This window comes from Dermochelys coriacea, chromosome 6 (assembly GCF_009764565.3).
Source record: "Dermochelys coriacea isolate rDerCor1 chromosome 6, rDerCor1.pri.v4, whole genome shotgun sequence".
Lineage (NCBI taxonomy): Eukaryota > Metazoa > Chordata > Testudines > Dermochelyidae > Dermochelys > Dermochelys coriacea.
Window position 1 is genome coordinate 54,235,955 of NC_050073.1, and position 16,064 is coordinate 54,252,018.

Genomic DNA, 16,064 nt, shown 5'->3' on the forward strand with positions numbered 1-16,064 from the left:
ACCACACTGAAAACAATTACATTCTATGCAGTCAGATCTGTGAGGGCAAATCTTTGCACACTCATGGAACCTATTGAAGTCAATGGGGATCTATCAGCCAGGTGCAAGTGTAATGCTGATGGATCCCAGTCATCAACAGGCGGGATCAAACCCAGGACCCCTGAAGCTCAGGTGTATGAGCCATTACTGAATGAGCTAAATGCCACATGCGTTTTCAGGGCTGCCCAGAGGATTCAGGAGGCCTGGGGTCTTAGGCAGCGGGGGTTCTTCTGCTCCGGGTCTTCGCCGAAGACATGGAACGGAAGCCCCCCCCCCCAAATTGCCACTGAAGACCCGGAACGGAAGAAGCGGCGCTGGGTCCTTCACTCCGGGTGTGTTCGGTGGCACTGAAAGACCCTCCCGCTACCAAATTGCCAACAAAAACTATTGTGGGGGCCCCTGAAAACTCTCATGAGGGCCCCTGTGGGGCCCAGGGCAAATTGCCCTCCCCCTGGGCAGCCCTGTGCCTTTTAGCTAAGGCTATAACAGACTCATCAATCTCTAGCTGGGCTAGGTGACAATAGAGGGGGACAGAGAGCCACACCAAGCAGGCCTGGGTTACACAAGGGTCCATCCACACAGCTCTGTTTGCAGGACTGGGGACTATATTCAACAGTTGCAGTGGAACCTTGCTAGAGCTGGATTTGACAGCATAGTGGTTTGAAAAAAATCCCTATCCACTCTGGGGCATTAAATCATGCTAGAAGTGTGGTAAAAAAATAGTTCTCAACCATGATGTTGCCAGGACTATGCTTAATCAGCTTTGAATACAATTTGTGCTCCAGTACATACAAGACTTCAGGGTAAATTTGCAATGACCACATGTTTCCTATTAAAATCAACAGGAATTACATATCTAAAACCCTGCACAACCCTTTGAAAATATCTCCTTAAGGTCTGGAAGCCTAGACATTTGCAACTCTTTTGTCCCCGTTCTTAACAGTTTCTTCACATTTTTAAACTCAGATAAACTATCTAACACAATTTGATAGTTTTTTCTACATCAGACACACATAAGGAAAGGTTTCATATATGTCCAAGTTCCCGTGTAGTTACTTTTTCTCAATACTGGACATTTATGAAAAGTTGCCTGCCTCTCATCATTTTAAAATTGGTTGAATCCATCTGAAGCCTAATACCAACCACCCCTTTCCACCCATAAGAAAAGGGAAAATAATGGCTAGTCTACACTAGAAGCATGCATCTGGTGAAGACACTATATGCTTATTCATACCCGAGTGACATAAGTTATACCGACATAACCTGTAGTGTAGACAAGCACTTCCTTCACTTTATTTCTTTACTGTATTCTATCCAAAGAAGACCTGCCAGTCCTGTGCAGTGGCTACTATCAGACCACTTCAAAACTCATTTGTCAAACACTGCTTATTAAGTCTACTGCATAATTTCAGGGCTCCTAGTCCCTTGATGTCATCAGTAGGTTTCATTAAGCCCTGTTCACACTGAAGAGTTCAAAGAATCCTTGACATCTTACCTGAGTGTTTCTTACACATTGTAATTGTTATCAATATTGATACATTCAGTGATGCTATTGTCTCATTCATGTAGCAAGCCTGTTCCAAGAATTTTCAGGTCTAGGGATTTAGCAACTTTTGCACCATGTCTCTACATTCCCTTTGGTGATTTTGTATTTTCTTTTTAGAACACCCACCAAAAACTATTCCTATAAAAAGGACATCCTATTTTTATTGTTTAAACTTCAGAGAGGGAGAATATTACAAGGCTATCCATTTTGTACCTTTTTCTACCATGGAAACAAAGCTAGCTCTGTTTCAATGTACCAGCTGCCTGCTAGCAAGTTGCTGTAACTTTCCACCACATTCAGGAAGTGGACTATGAAGTCTACTCTTCTACATTTTCACAATGCACTAGGAACATTCTCTATGATTTAAGATTTGCCAACTGCTGAGAATGAAACAGCAAGAGAAAACAACGATTTCAAATAATACCCGAACTCTTGTCTTGGGAAAAAAAAAAGTATTTGCTGCCTATGCCAGAACTTATTAAAAACAATCTCCTCTTCCTCCATTCCCTTCAAAACAATCCTGCTGTTACCGAATGGGAAATACAATAGCTATGCTTTTAAATGAAACAGAAAGATACCAAAATGTACACTGTAGACAACAGAGCTGATTAAGGAACACTGCCACATATTTATTCTTTAAACTGGAAAATATTTACTAAAGCCATAATTTAGGAGTAGCAAAGCTAAATGCACATATATTTAATAAGGAGGACAAATGTACAACTATCAATAGTAAAAAACAGTAATACAGTAAAAAATGAATAACTATCAGTGAATATGACTGAGGATGCAGAGATATAATGCAGGATTCTAGGTCAGAGGGGACAGAAATTATTCCACTGACAGAATGATTCAAGGTTTATAGAAATCTGAGATATCTGAATGTCTAGTCTGCACTTTTAGGAAACAATGCAGCAACTACTGTGCTGGTTTTAGACTATAACCTTTTGTTAACAAAATTCAAGCCCACTCATTTAGAAACCACTTGATTCTCTGAATACATATTTAGCAGGAAGTCAAGATTCCATATATTATAGTATTGATTAAACCAGTGCTTATAGTTTTATTTAAAAAATAATGCTCTCTTTGGGATCTATTCCCTTCTTGATGTATGCGTGTAAATGACATTAACATCAATGGGAATGAAGTGCCATATCCACAGGATCCATTTACTGAGAGTAATAATTGAAATATACAGAGCTGTACCAATTTACATTTCTCTTATAAAATTTATTTACATTTTAATAGGCAAATCCTTACATTTTTTCCCAATACTTTATTTAAAACAGAAACTTCCAAAATCTTCCCAATTTATCAGAGGACTAAGGGCTGAGTTTAATGGAGAAAATTCTTCACTGAAGCATAGTGATGTCACAGTCCTTTGGTGCTGAAAATACCCCTGCCCAGAGCAGAGCTGGTTCCACAGAAGTCCCAGCACAGGGGGTATTCTGGTACAGGCCAGGGTAGAACAGAGGGGGTGTGATGTGGTGGGAGTAGGAGTGGATGGATACCAAAATGCCATAAGAGGAAGAGAATTGCTGGTAAATTGCCTCACTGACAAAGTGAGGTAAGGGGACCTGGACATTTGCCTTCCCTTCAGTTTTACTGCTGGAGAGGGGAGATTGGACAGACCCAGGAGTTATGAATCTGTGTTTGTAAGCCTAGCTCTGTATAATTAGCCTGCTGGAATTATATGGTGGGACTTGTAGTGTCTTAGCCAGAGCTTGATTAAAGATTACAGAGGTCAAGTGCCACACTCCAATTCTTGTGAGGATATCTGGCTTGCAAGCCACACTTTGGCAATCCTAGTCTTCCAAATTCAGATTAGGGGAAATTTTCACTTATTTGGAAGTTTTTTTGTGTTCAGGAGCAAGGTGAACAGATCCTACAAAGGATCTTTAGCATATTAGCTTTAAATTCATAGATTCATAGATACTAAGGTCAGAAGGGACCATTCTGATCATCTAGTCCGACCTCCTGCACAGCGCAGGCCACAGAATCTCACCCACCCACTCCTATGAAAAACCTCACCCATGTCTGAGCTATTGAAGTCCTTAAATCATGGTTCAAAGACTTCAAGGAGCAGAGAAGCCTCCCTCAAGTCAACCATGCCCCATGCTACAGAGGAAGGCGAAAAACCTCCAGGGCCTCTCCAATCTGCCCTGGAGGAAAATTCCTTCCCGACCCCAAATATGGCAATCAGCTAAACCCTGAGCATATGGGCAAGATTCACCAGCCAGATACCCAGGAAAGAATTTTCTATAGTAAAGTTCTAATGGAACTTTGATAAGTAAAGTAATAACATACTGAAGAATTTGAGATTACTCACTAAAATTGCTATTGCATGATATGGCATGCTATTACATAGCTTCTTCTGTATCTCTTCAGTTACGCCTAGCATGGGCCTTATCTATGGACCTTTTCTGTCTAGAAGAAAATAGATGTTCAAGTCAGCAGAAATAAATGTTCCTCTTCAAGGAACCAAAGCCTACAACTGACTGTTAGCAGTATTGTGACTCTTGTGTGGGTCTAAAGATATAGGCCAAAATTTTCAACTGTGTGGGCCTAAAGTTAGAAACATATCTGTATTTAGTAAGTTTCCTGATTTTCAGAGATGCGGAGCACCAACAACTCTACTGAAGTCAATTGAGAGTCCTTTGGTGGTGTTTGAAGAAGGGTGTTGTGAAGACCAAGACTATAACAGGGTTAAAGAAAGAACGAGATAAATTCATGGAGGATAGGTCCATCAATGACTATTTGCCAGGATGGGCAGGGATACTGTCCCTAGCCTCCGTTTGCCAGAACCTGGGATTGGGGGCAGAGAATGGGGAGTCCAAGGGCCTGGAGGAGAGGCAGAGCTCTGTGGTATCTCAGACAGACGAGTCTCCATGATAGTAGGTCCTCATTAAAAATGTATTTGGCCTGCTGGTGGAGTGGAAATCCTAAATGTGGTGCACCCAAACAATAGGACAGGTTAAGAAAATTACTGGTATAGGAATAAGAAAGAAAAACAGAGAGCCACAGCTGAGCCTAGGAGTCCTTTAGCTTCTTTGCGTCTGTATAGGGTGTGTTCTTTTTCCTCTATAGTCTGAGTGCATGGGGCAACAGTACCTGAAGTGTAGTGGAGCTGCAGTCACCAGGGGTGGCTACTGACACAGGCCCAGGTAACTTACACCCCTCTTTTATACTTCCTTTCAGATGTTGATCCCTTTTGGAAAGGCAGGGAGAATCTGCCATTCACCTTTGTTTCTAGAAAGGAACCAGCTTCCACAGCTGCTGTGCCCAAGCAGGAGCCAGCAGACACAGAGAAGCTGATCCCAATCTAGAACAAAAGGCCAGAGGTCAATAGAGGGAGGGTAAATCATCATTTCCTTGTCAGTGCCATGGTGGAAGATCCTGGCCAAAGGTTAGGTGCAAGTCCCTGACCAAACACTCAATAAGGGTCAAGGAGCAGTTCTGCCCCTTCTTCCTACACTGCTCATCTGCCATGCTATTTTCCACTTGGGGTTCAGACTTTTGAGCACTGCTGCAGTTGCTCAAGAAAGAAGGGGAAAAAAGATCTCTGGGAAACACGATCTTAAAAATGCCCCAGATTTACTGGTCTTTGTCAAAAAGTTGCCTTCTTCTAGCATATGATTTCTAATGATACAAACAATGAAACAGATATTGGGTAAGTAATGTAGCCAATCTATCACGACAGCAGCATCCAAAAACATCAAGTGAATCCATCTACCAACAGGATGATAAAGAGGGCAGTCCATAACCTGTCGGCATGCTGTTTGTTCTTGAGCTCCACAAGGCTAGGAAAAATGTTCAAGAAGCCCCAATGGTAAAGATGGAAGTTAAACTGCCCGTGACCACAACATATCCTGTTATAACGAATAAGGATAAAATGGTTACTTACCTTCTCGTAATTGTTGTTCTTTGAGATGTGTTGCTTACGTCCATTCCACATAAGGTGTGCGCACGTCGCGTGCACAAGCGTCGGAAACTTTTTCCCTTCCCGATTGGCGCCACTGCACCGTGCATATATACCCCTGCCGCCTAACCCCCTCCAGTTCCTTCTTGCTGGCGACTCCGACAGAGGAGTAAGAGGGTGGGTGGTGGAATTGATGTAAACAACACATCTCAAAGAACAACAGTTATGAGAAGTTAAGTAACCATTTTTTCTTCTTCGAGTGCTTGTTCAAGTCCATTACACATTAGGTGAATCACAAGCTTACCTCTGGAGGAAGGTAGGAGTCATGGAAAATTGATTGGAGGACCGCTCTGCCAACTGCCGCGTCCGCTCTGGCCTGGTGGTTGACCATGTAGTGGGTCATGAAGGCGTGCACCGAGGACCAGGTGGCTGCTCTGCAGATCTCCTGGATTGGGACCTGTGCCAGGAAAGCTGTGGAAGTTGCTTATGCCCTGGGTCGAGTGGGCCGTGACCACCAGGGCCAGAACACCTGCGAGCTCATAGCATGCCCCGATGCAGCTTGTAATCCAAGACAAGATACGGTGCACTGACACCGGGAGGCCTTTCATCCTCTTGGCGACGGCCATGCACAGCTGCACGGATTTACGAAAGGGCTTGGTGCGCTCCAAATAGAACGCCAGCACTAGACGAACATCCAGGGTGTGTAGGCTGCTGTGACTCGAGTCCGTAGGGGTTTTGGAAAAAACACCGGCAGACAAACATTCTGGCCCAAATGGAATTGCAAGACCATCTTAAGGAGGAATTTGGGGTGCAGTCGGAGCTGCACCTTATCCTTGTGAAACACTGTTTACGGTGGCTCAGAGGTGAGAGCCCTCAGCTCAGACACCCTTCTGGCCGAGGTCATGGCCACCAGAAATGCCACCTTCCAGGAAAGGTGGAGGAGGGAGCAGGTAGGGAGGAGCTCGAATGGGGGTCCCATGAGCTTAGAGAGGATCAAGTTAAGGTTCCAAGGAGGGCCTGGGGGACATGAGTACGGAAACATCCTCTCCAATCCTTTAAGGAATCGTCCCACCAATGGGTGGGAAAAGACCGAGTCCCCTGAAAACCCCGGATGGAAGGCAGAGATGGCCACCAGGTGCGCTTTGAGTGAGGACAGGGCCAGCCCCTGCTGCTTGAGTTGCAGGAGGTACTTGAGGATGGCTTGCCCTGGGGCCTGGCACAGCTGCACCTGTTGGGGCTCACACCAACACGAGAACCTATTCCACTTGGCCACATAGGTAGCCCTGGTAAAGGGCTTCCTACTGTCAAGCAGAATCTGCTGCACACGAAGAGAGCACTGGCTCTCCAAGGCGTTTAGCCACAGAACTTCCACGCCATCAGGTGTAGTGATTGCAGTTCAGGGTGGAGAAGCCGCCCGCCGTCCTGCGTGATGAGGTCCCAGTGTAGGGGCCTCCACCAACAGCTCTAGGAGCGTTCTGTACGTGTGCTGGCGGGGCCATGCCGGGGCGATGAGGACCACTGCCACCTTGTCCCTGCATACCTTGAGCAGGACCTTGTGTACAGGGAGCAGGGGAAAAGCATACCTCAAGCCCCCACCCCACAGGATCGCAAATGCATCTGCAACTGAGCCCGGGCTGTGGCCCTGGAATGAGCAGAACCACGGGCACTGGGCGTTGGCCCTGGTGGCAAACAGATCTACCTGGGGAAAACCCCACCTGCAGAAGAGCAAAAGCACAACGTCAGCTCTGAGCATCCACTCGTACATGCGATACGACCTGCTGAGGTAGTCCACCAGCTTGTTTCGAACCCCCGGGAGATACGATGCCTGGAGGTGAATGGCGTGGGCTATACAAAAGTACCAGAGGAGGAGAGCCTCATGACAGAGCGGCGAGGAATGGGCCCGCCCTGCTTGTTTATATAAAACATGGCAGTAGTGTTTTCTGTCAGAACTGTCACGCTGTGACCACTCAGAGTGGCGTGAAAGGTCTGGCAGGCTAGACGAACAGCCCTAAGCTCCCACACATTGATATGGAGCGACTGCTCTGCTCTGGACCACAAGCCCTGATTCCTGAGGTCCCCCAGGTGAGCCCCCCCATCCGTGGTCTGACGTGTCTGTCACAAGCATCAGGTCCAGTTGTGGGGCGGCAAAGAGAATGTCTTCGCAAGGCTGGGACTGCCACCATGGCAGGGAGTCCAGCACGTTCCTTGGGGCTGTCACTACGAAGTCCAGGGGGTCCCTGCCTGGGCGGTACACCCGCGCGAGCCATACCTGCAGCATCCTGAGTCTCAGTCTGGCATGCCTGACCACGTGTGTGCATGCTGCCATGTGGCCCAGCAGCCACAGGCAGCACCTGGCCGTTGTCGTTGGAAACTGGCGAAGGGAGGCCACCGCTTGCTGGATAGCCTGGAATCGGGATACTGGAAGGCTTACCCTGGCTTGCACCACGTCCAGGACCGCCCCTATGAATTCTACTTTCTGCATGTGCAGAAGAGTGGACTTGGGGACGTTGACCAGGAGCCCCAGCTCATGGAACGATCTCCGGGCCACCTCCACATGGCCCCAGACTTCAGCTTCGGATCGACCTGCCAGGAGCCAGATCCTCTGCCTCCGTAAGAAGGCTGCCACCACTGCCATGCGTTTCATGAACAGGGCCGCATCTAGACCGAACAGGAGAACTGCAAACTAGTAATGTTCTTGGCCCATGGTGAAGCGCGGGAACTGCTGATGTGCTGGATGGATGGCGATATGAAAGTATGCGTCCTTCATATCTAGGGCAGTGTACCAGCCTCCTGGATCCAGAGAAGGGATGATGGTGCCCAGAGAGACTATGCAGAACTTGGCCTTGACTAGGAACTTGTTGAGCCCGCACAAGTCTAAAATGGGACGAAGGCCCCCTTTGGCCTTAGGGATGAGGAAGTACTGGGAGTAGAAACCTTTCCCCCTTAGTCTGTGCAGCACCGCCTCTACTACCCCCGCCTCCAGCAGCGAGCGAACCTCCTTCTCTAGGAGATGCTCGTAAGAGGGGGTCCCTGAAGAGGGACGGGTAAGGGGGTGGGAGGGAGGGAGGGAAGAGAATTGCAGCGAGTACCCATTCCACATCATGCATAAGACCCAACGGTCCAACATAATGCTGGACCAGGCATGGGAGAAATGGGCCAGGCGGTTCAGGAAACAAGGGGATGGATCCGGTGACTGGTCTGGTACACTGTCCTCAAGCACACCTTCAAAAGCCTGGCTTAGTGCCCGGCTGGGATCTGTACTGACTTTGGTTCTGATCCGGTGCATTATTGTTGTTATTATTGCACTGACGCCTGTTATCCCTGCCTCACCTACGGTAAGGTTCATGCCTATGATGAGGCTGGTACTGGCACTGAGGGGGAGGCTGCGGCTTAAAGGGCTTCCTCTGCGTCACCGGCGTGTGCATACCCAGCGACTTAAGTGTAGCCCTTGAGTCCCTAAGGCTATGCAGCCTCGCGTCTGTCTGGTCTGAAAAGAGCCTGGACCCTTCAAAGGGGAGGTCCTGAAGCGTACTCTGGACCTCAGGCAGCAGGCCTGACTCCTGTAGCCACACCAAGTGCCTCATGACCACCCGCAATGCGATTGTTCTGGCCGCTGCTTCTGCTGAATCTAGGGAGGCCTGGAGAGAGGTCTTAGCTACTGCCTTGCCCTCGTCCACCAGGGCCATAAACTCCTGTTGGGAACCTTGCGTGAAGTTGTCCTTAAAATTATGTTTGTTGAGGATGGCCTGCTGGTTAGCAATCCTCAGCAGAAGGCCCCCTGACAAGTACACCTTTCTGTCAAAAAGATCCAGGCGTTTTGCCTCCTTGGCCTTAGGTGCCAGAACTTGTTGTCCATGGCGCTCCCTTTCATTCACTGCCAAAACCACCAAGGAGCACGGACTTGGGTGGCAGAACAAGAATTCATAGCCTTTTGATGGGGCAAAGTACTTGCGCTCCACATCTTTGGCCGTTGGAGCGCTGGCAGTCGGGGTCTGCCACATAGTCTTATAATTTGATTGGATGGTCTTAATGAGCAGGAGCGCTATTCTAGATGGACCTTTGGGGCTCAAAATGTCCATCATGGGGTCCTCCTGCTCAACTGTCTCCTTGGCCTACAACCCCAAGCTCTGGGAGACCCTACGCAGTAGCTCCGGGTGGGCTCTTTGGTCTATTGATAGAAGGTCGAACATCACTGTTCCTGCCACTGCCTCATCAGAGGATGACAGGGAGGATAGCAGCTGCTCAACCCCCTCTGGCTGGTCCTCCTGCTTCCCTTTTCCCATGGGAGGGGCCTCCGGCTCAGGCTAGGGTGGGAGACCTTGGTAAGGCACTGGACTCGGTGCTGGTCTCTCCAGTTTATCCGGGGGGGATGCTGGAGGCCTGGACACTGTAGCTTCCGGCACCGTTGGGTGTTGGTGCAGGGATCGGGACCGCTGCACTGAGTAGCTCGCCATGGACGGGGCCACTTGGTGCTGTTGATAGGCCCAAGAAGTCCAGAAGGGACAATGACCTGGCAGCCCTCATTGGGGGTGCCACTCCGTCTGAGGGTCCTTGCTGTCCGGAGCACGGTGCTAGTAACTGTAATGGCCGGAGTCGGCACCGGACTGTGGCGACGCAGACTGTGAAGGCCACAGCGGTGCCAATGATCTGTGCTGGCAAGAGGTCGACGAGCGACTCCTAATGGAACAGGAGCAAAACCAGTACCATTATCCCCGGGACCAGGACCGAGACCTGGACTGGGATTGGCGTTCTCGGGACGGGGATCGGTGTCTGCGGGAGTTCTCCGGCAAGGTCTGTACACATACACTTCCCTGCAGGCTAAAAGGCTAAAGGATTTGAATTTTGAGAACCTCCATTTTATTGCATTGTTCCACTCTCACTAAAGTCAGGAAAGTATCAATCCCCGCATCTTCCTGAAGGTGTAACTGAGAGGTTAAACAAGGTCATTTCTGGCAGAGCTGATAATACGGTCCTGCCTCTAATATTGTATTGCAGACCTACTTCACAGCCACAGTCTCAGTGATTGTTAGAATTAATGTGCCAAATTTATGTGCTTGGCTGTGCTGTCTATGTTCACTAAATGGCTTTCTTCTACAACTTGTGGATTCTTAACATTCCTCCGAAGTTTAGCAAATAGTTGTGTAAAACACTGGCAAAGTGTGCGTTCTATCTCAATCTAGTGGCTGATCCATGTAGAGCAATGGTTCTCAAAGCTGGTCTGCCGCTTGTTCAGGGAAAGCCTAGTGGGCTGGGCCAGTTTATTTACCTGCTGCGCCCCCTGGTTTGGCCAATCGCGGCTCCCACTGGCCACAGTTCACTGCTCCAGGCCAATGGGGGCTGCAGGAAGGGTGGCCAGCACATCCCTCAGCCCGCACTGCTTCCCGCAGCCCCCATTGGCCTGGAGCGGTGAACCGCGGCCAGTGGGAGTCGCGATCGGCCAAACCTGTGAATGCGGCAGGTAAACAAACCGGCTCGGCCAGCCAGGGGCTTTCCCTGAACAAGCAGAGGAACCGGCTTTGAGAACCACTGATGTAGAGGATAATTGCCAACTACGGCTACCAATTTCCTCCCGTGATTAAAAATCATGGGTTCAGAGCCTATTAATGACCGGGGGGTGGGGGGGAAAGGGGAGGCCTAAGTATAGTTTTGTATGATAGAATTAGTGTCTTTTTAATATTTTGTTCATTTGTTTGTTTAAGCTCTAGGAAATTAAATAAAAACCCTATTTTAAAAGAACATTAAGATTGTCATGTCAAGCATTCCGAAGCTGGGAAATGTCAGAATTAAGACTCCCATACAACCCTAATTCAACCCCATTTCACATACGAATTTTGAATTAATTTTTAATTACATGAGCACGTACTATTTGTTCTAAAGGATGCCTGTCTCATTCAGTCCATAGGAGAAAGAGGGCTGCAAGAAGAGGACAGTTGTTCTCTTGGGTTTAAAGGCACTGAAATATGACTCAGGATAGCTGGGTTCCATTCCTAGCTCTGCCACTAACTCCCTATATAACAATTTGTGCAATTCTCTTGTGTTGTGAAGGCCAAGACTATAACAGGGTTCAAGAAAGAATGAGATAAATTCATGGAGGAAAGGTCCATCAATGGGATGGGCAGGAATGGTGCCCCAGCCTCCGTTTGCCAGAAGCTGGGATTGGGTGACAGGGTTCACTTAATGATTACCTGTTCTATTCATTCCTTCTGAAGCACCAGACATTGGCCACTGTCAGAAGACAGGATATTGGGCTAGACAGACCTTTGATCTGATCCAATATGGCCATTCTTATATTATGTTCCTATCATGCATATGCACCAGGGAGATGAATTAAGTTTGAACAGGCAATTTTAATTCTGGCATTTCCTAAACTTTGAGTTCTTGGTTTTGCATCTTTAACATTCTTTTAACATATTATAAAGTGGGGTATATATGATTCTACATTTAACTGCTTAGAAATCTTCATTAACATTTAACCGTTGGAATCTTATTACCTAATATTGAAATGAGGTCATGTGAATAGCGCTTCTGTCATTATTATGTGCTGCTAAAATAAAAAAGACTGGAGCTCGTATGTTATGTGAATGATGACACTCCACTATGTTTTACAGTTTGATTATTTACTCAAAACTCCAGCTGCACAATTCAGGAATTTACAGGAAGTTCCTGGGTTAACATTCCTTGTTTTTAGACAGAATGTGAAATTTCTTTCCTTTGGAAAAGAAACAAAAAATTAAATTCTAAAATATTTTGCAAAACCATTAGAAATTCTTTATAAGATCAGCAGGTCATTTAAACCCTCAGACTACTGTAGGTCTTTCATTCTTAATCAAAATGTGCTTATCAATTTTTTTTATTTAGTTTAAAAATTGAGGTAGTCACAAAAGTGACTGTGAAGATAGCACCTTGTTGCTGCCCGTATCTGCTCTGTATACATCTTTCTGCTTACATTACTTGCAAAATCAAGTCTTTTATCACTGCCACACCACTGAACCAATTCGTCTGTGGAAGATCAAGCATCATCAACAGAATTAAACAGCTAGTGCTGACTCAATCGTTATTGTTGCTGGTGGTAAGGAGTGGAGACCGAATCTGCAGTCCTGATAAGTTTTGCTTCTGATCTACAAATTGAGCAAATTTAGAAACTATCTACTCTACATATAAAATATTTATTAAGTGGAGGGAATTCAGATAAAAGCAACTAAAATTACTAAGGGTTGGAGGGATTCACGAGGAAAAATTAAAACACCTTAATATGAGCAGCTTGGTCAGTATACAAATATGACATTAAGCTTGGGGGGGGGGGGGAATTCCTGAAAAATAGGACAAGGGTATATTTAGGAGAAATGGGATGAAACTAAACAACATAAATAACCTTACCATCAGGAAATATTCCTAACAAGTATAGTGTTTAAAAAAATGTAAATATTCTCCCTGTACAACAGCAAGGCAGATGGCAAACTAAAACTGTTGACTACTATCAAAACATTCTTATTTTACTGTTACTTTGTCCTCCCGCTCCTTCCCCCTCTCCTCCCATTTCTCAGTTTCACCTACCTGTCACATTTTTCATAAAAGCAACCTGTGATCTCTTTGGAGCAAGGACTGTTTTGTTACTACTGTGTAAAGTGCCTGGTATAGTGCCTAATCCCTGACTGGAACACTTATAAATAACAATATTAAAAATACAAAAGCAGTTGATATTCCATGACTGAGTATTTAAAAGCAGTTTGGACAAAGCACTAGAAAATATTCTGTGAAAAACTATATTGCACTGGTCCTAAAAGAGATGTGACTTCATGGGTCTAAACTAAATCTAATTTATATGATTTTATGATTCAAAGATGAATAAACTAAAGCCTATTCTGTGCATAAAGAAGGTTTTGATATTTAACACGCAAGCTTTCAAGATATTATTGCAATATTATAGTTAAAGTGGTGTCAGTGGTTCCAATGAACCTGGTTTTACAAAGGTGTACAACATGGCCCTATAAAATGCGTTATGGGCTGAAGCTTGGTATATAAAGTCTTAGATCAAGGTTTATGATTATTTATTCTAATGAATGGGAACCCACAGGAACAGCCCTTATGGGGAAGCAGCTAATATACATGCATGGTAGCCACTGGTCTAAGCTAAACATCACTAAACTATTTCTTCCTCTCTCATTTGTGATTTAACTCATATTATGTACAACTACCCGTATGTGTCAAGTGACAGCTTTAAAACTGGGATGATAATGTAGTTATACAGGAACAGTGAAGCAATTTAAATTAGTTAACTTCCTGTTTAACAAATTAACAAATAAACCTTAAATGAAGCAACCTACCTTATAATCTGGTGAACCTTAACACTTCTGAATAACACAAGTGGAAAGGATTATAAATCAAATCATTATACTACGTACTACTATATACACTGACCCAGTCCCTTGAATGTGAAATGAAACCACTTTCACTTTGAGCAGTACACTGGTGCAGCCTATACCCACTTCTCACGACTGAATCACACATTCTCTCCAGCAGTTGAGGGGAAAAGTACATACGGTTCATATTTATGCATTTCATGCACAGTCAAAGGCAAAAGTATTAATTGCAAGATCCCTAGTTTCATTTTACAGTAAAAGTAATAAATAGATACAGAAACAAAAGGATTGGTCTCCATAACATGTTGTACAATGATCTACAATAAATTAACCCTGATGTTTTTGTCAATATCACTTAGCATTTAACATCTAAAAATGCTTTACAGACATCGAACACTGATTGAAAAGATTGAGACTATTTAAATTAGAGAGAGGATGAATAAGAAGGGATATAATAAAGGATACAGAATAACATGATATTGAGGATGTAAATCAGGCACTCCTATTTACTCTCTCTCTGTACAAAAACAAGGAAATATTCAATTAAATTGAACAGGAACAAATTTAAAACTTATAAAAAGGAAATTCTCTTTTACACAGTGCATAATAAACTTGTTACCAAGATCACCCCAGTTCTGTCCTGTTGAATTTTCATCAGTACTCTGGGGATAACAAGAAATAGAGGAAAGGTGTGAAGGTCTCAGCAGGGATTAAACAAGTTGCTGAAACAGTATAGGACATGTTTATCATTGTTTACACTTACAGCTAAATAGCATTCAGCACCGGTTCAGCTGAACAGCTTGCTGACAGCCGTATTAGTAATGGTTCTATTTCACAATGTAGACACGTATCAGACCACAGGATCATAATCTGGCTCACCACCATGTTTAATTTTCATTCATTCGACCTGTAGCATGAATATGTATATTATATCCACGGAAACTCAAGCTACATTGTTGTTTTTCTCTTCAGTAAATGTGTCAAAAGATGGTGCAGCATCAAAAATTTATCTAATATGGCAAAGGAAAAATTTTGCATTACAAAGCAAAATTAATCTTAAATCACCTCTTTCCCCTTCCAGTGGTGGTCACTGCAAGTCTCAACTGCCCTCCTTTAATCATACCAAGGATCAGGGAGGGATCAGTCAATAATGCATCTCTGAAAGCAACAAAGCCATCAGTTCTGCTTCTGCTCCACGGGCCTAGTGTATATGACATCTCAGTAGGAAGTGGAGTTATGTTTTAGACTTTGTAAGAACAAATCAGGATTTTCACTGTTGTTGCCATCACTCTTTTCAACCCTGTGTGGATATGGCAAAAGCTCTAAAATCAACACAGCTTTGCTTACCCTTCAGATATTTCAGAGGCAGGAAAAGGTACTCAGAAACACTCCATTACCAAGATTTGGTCAAGTCCTCCAATCTCCCTTAACATCTCCCTTCTATTTCATGGTTACATTTTCAAAACTAAAGTGTTCTAGCATTATTTTAAAGCAAAAAGACATCTGTGTTCCAGAAGTCATGGCAAGAGGACCCTCTAAACATGATGAATTAAGTAGACATACATAATGACTAACAAAATACTAGGATCAGGCCACAGCATGTAACCTCAAACCATGTTTAGCTCATGGGAGGTAGATACTGTGACTGTGCTTGCCCCTCCTGAAGTACAATCTATCAGGTGGTTTGGGCACCATGCCTTGAAAGAAGTAATCACTTCCTCCACAGCAGGAAATAAACTGTCATGATAACAGTGATCTGAAGAGTAGGGATGAAGAAGCCACTTGTGGAACATGCATGTCTTTTCGGTTTTGATGGACACCTGAGAGGAAAATGCACTCTGTTTCATCAAACACTACCCAATGAGAATAAAGCACCTTTGGTAAAAGAAAAATGGACAAACTGATTGGAAACTGGAGGCAATATAAAAGAATTATGTTTTACATGTAGCTTATCTTGGTGGCTGAAAGTCTGTTATTCCTAACAGAGATCACACACATAAGGGAATGTAAACATTCCTATCATTAAGTTCATACCTATACTTCACATGGTGTTTGTTTGACAGTTACACTGTCATAATTTTAGACGGTTAAACCTCTGCTCCAGGGTTTATAAAAGATCAGAGCACTTGTCACTCTCAGTGCAGGTAGAATGAGATAGAGTGGTTGTGCAGTTCATTTTTCTTTATAATTACACTCCATT

The 16,064-nt window shown here is 44.9% G+C and overlaps 1 protein-coding gene across 17 annotated transcripts in view; it reads right to left on the reverse strand.

The window, feature by feature from the left end:
• Positions 1–16,064, reverse strand: part of PHF21A (PHD finger protein 21A) — a 244,235-nt gene that overhangs the window by 47,641 nt on the left and 180,530 nt on the right. The gene's annotated exons all lie outside the window — the stretch shown is intronic.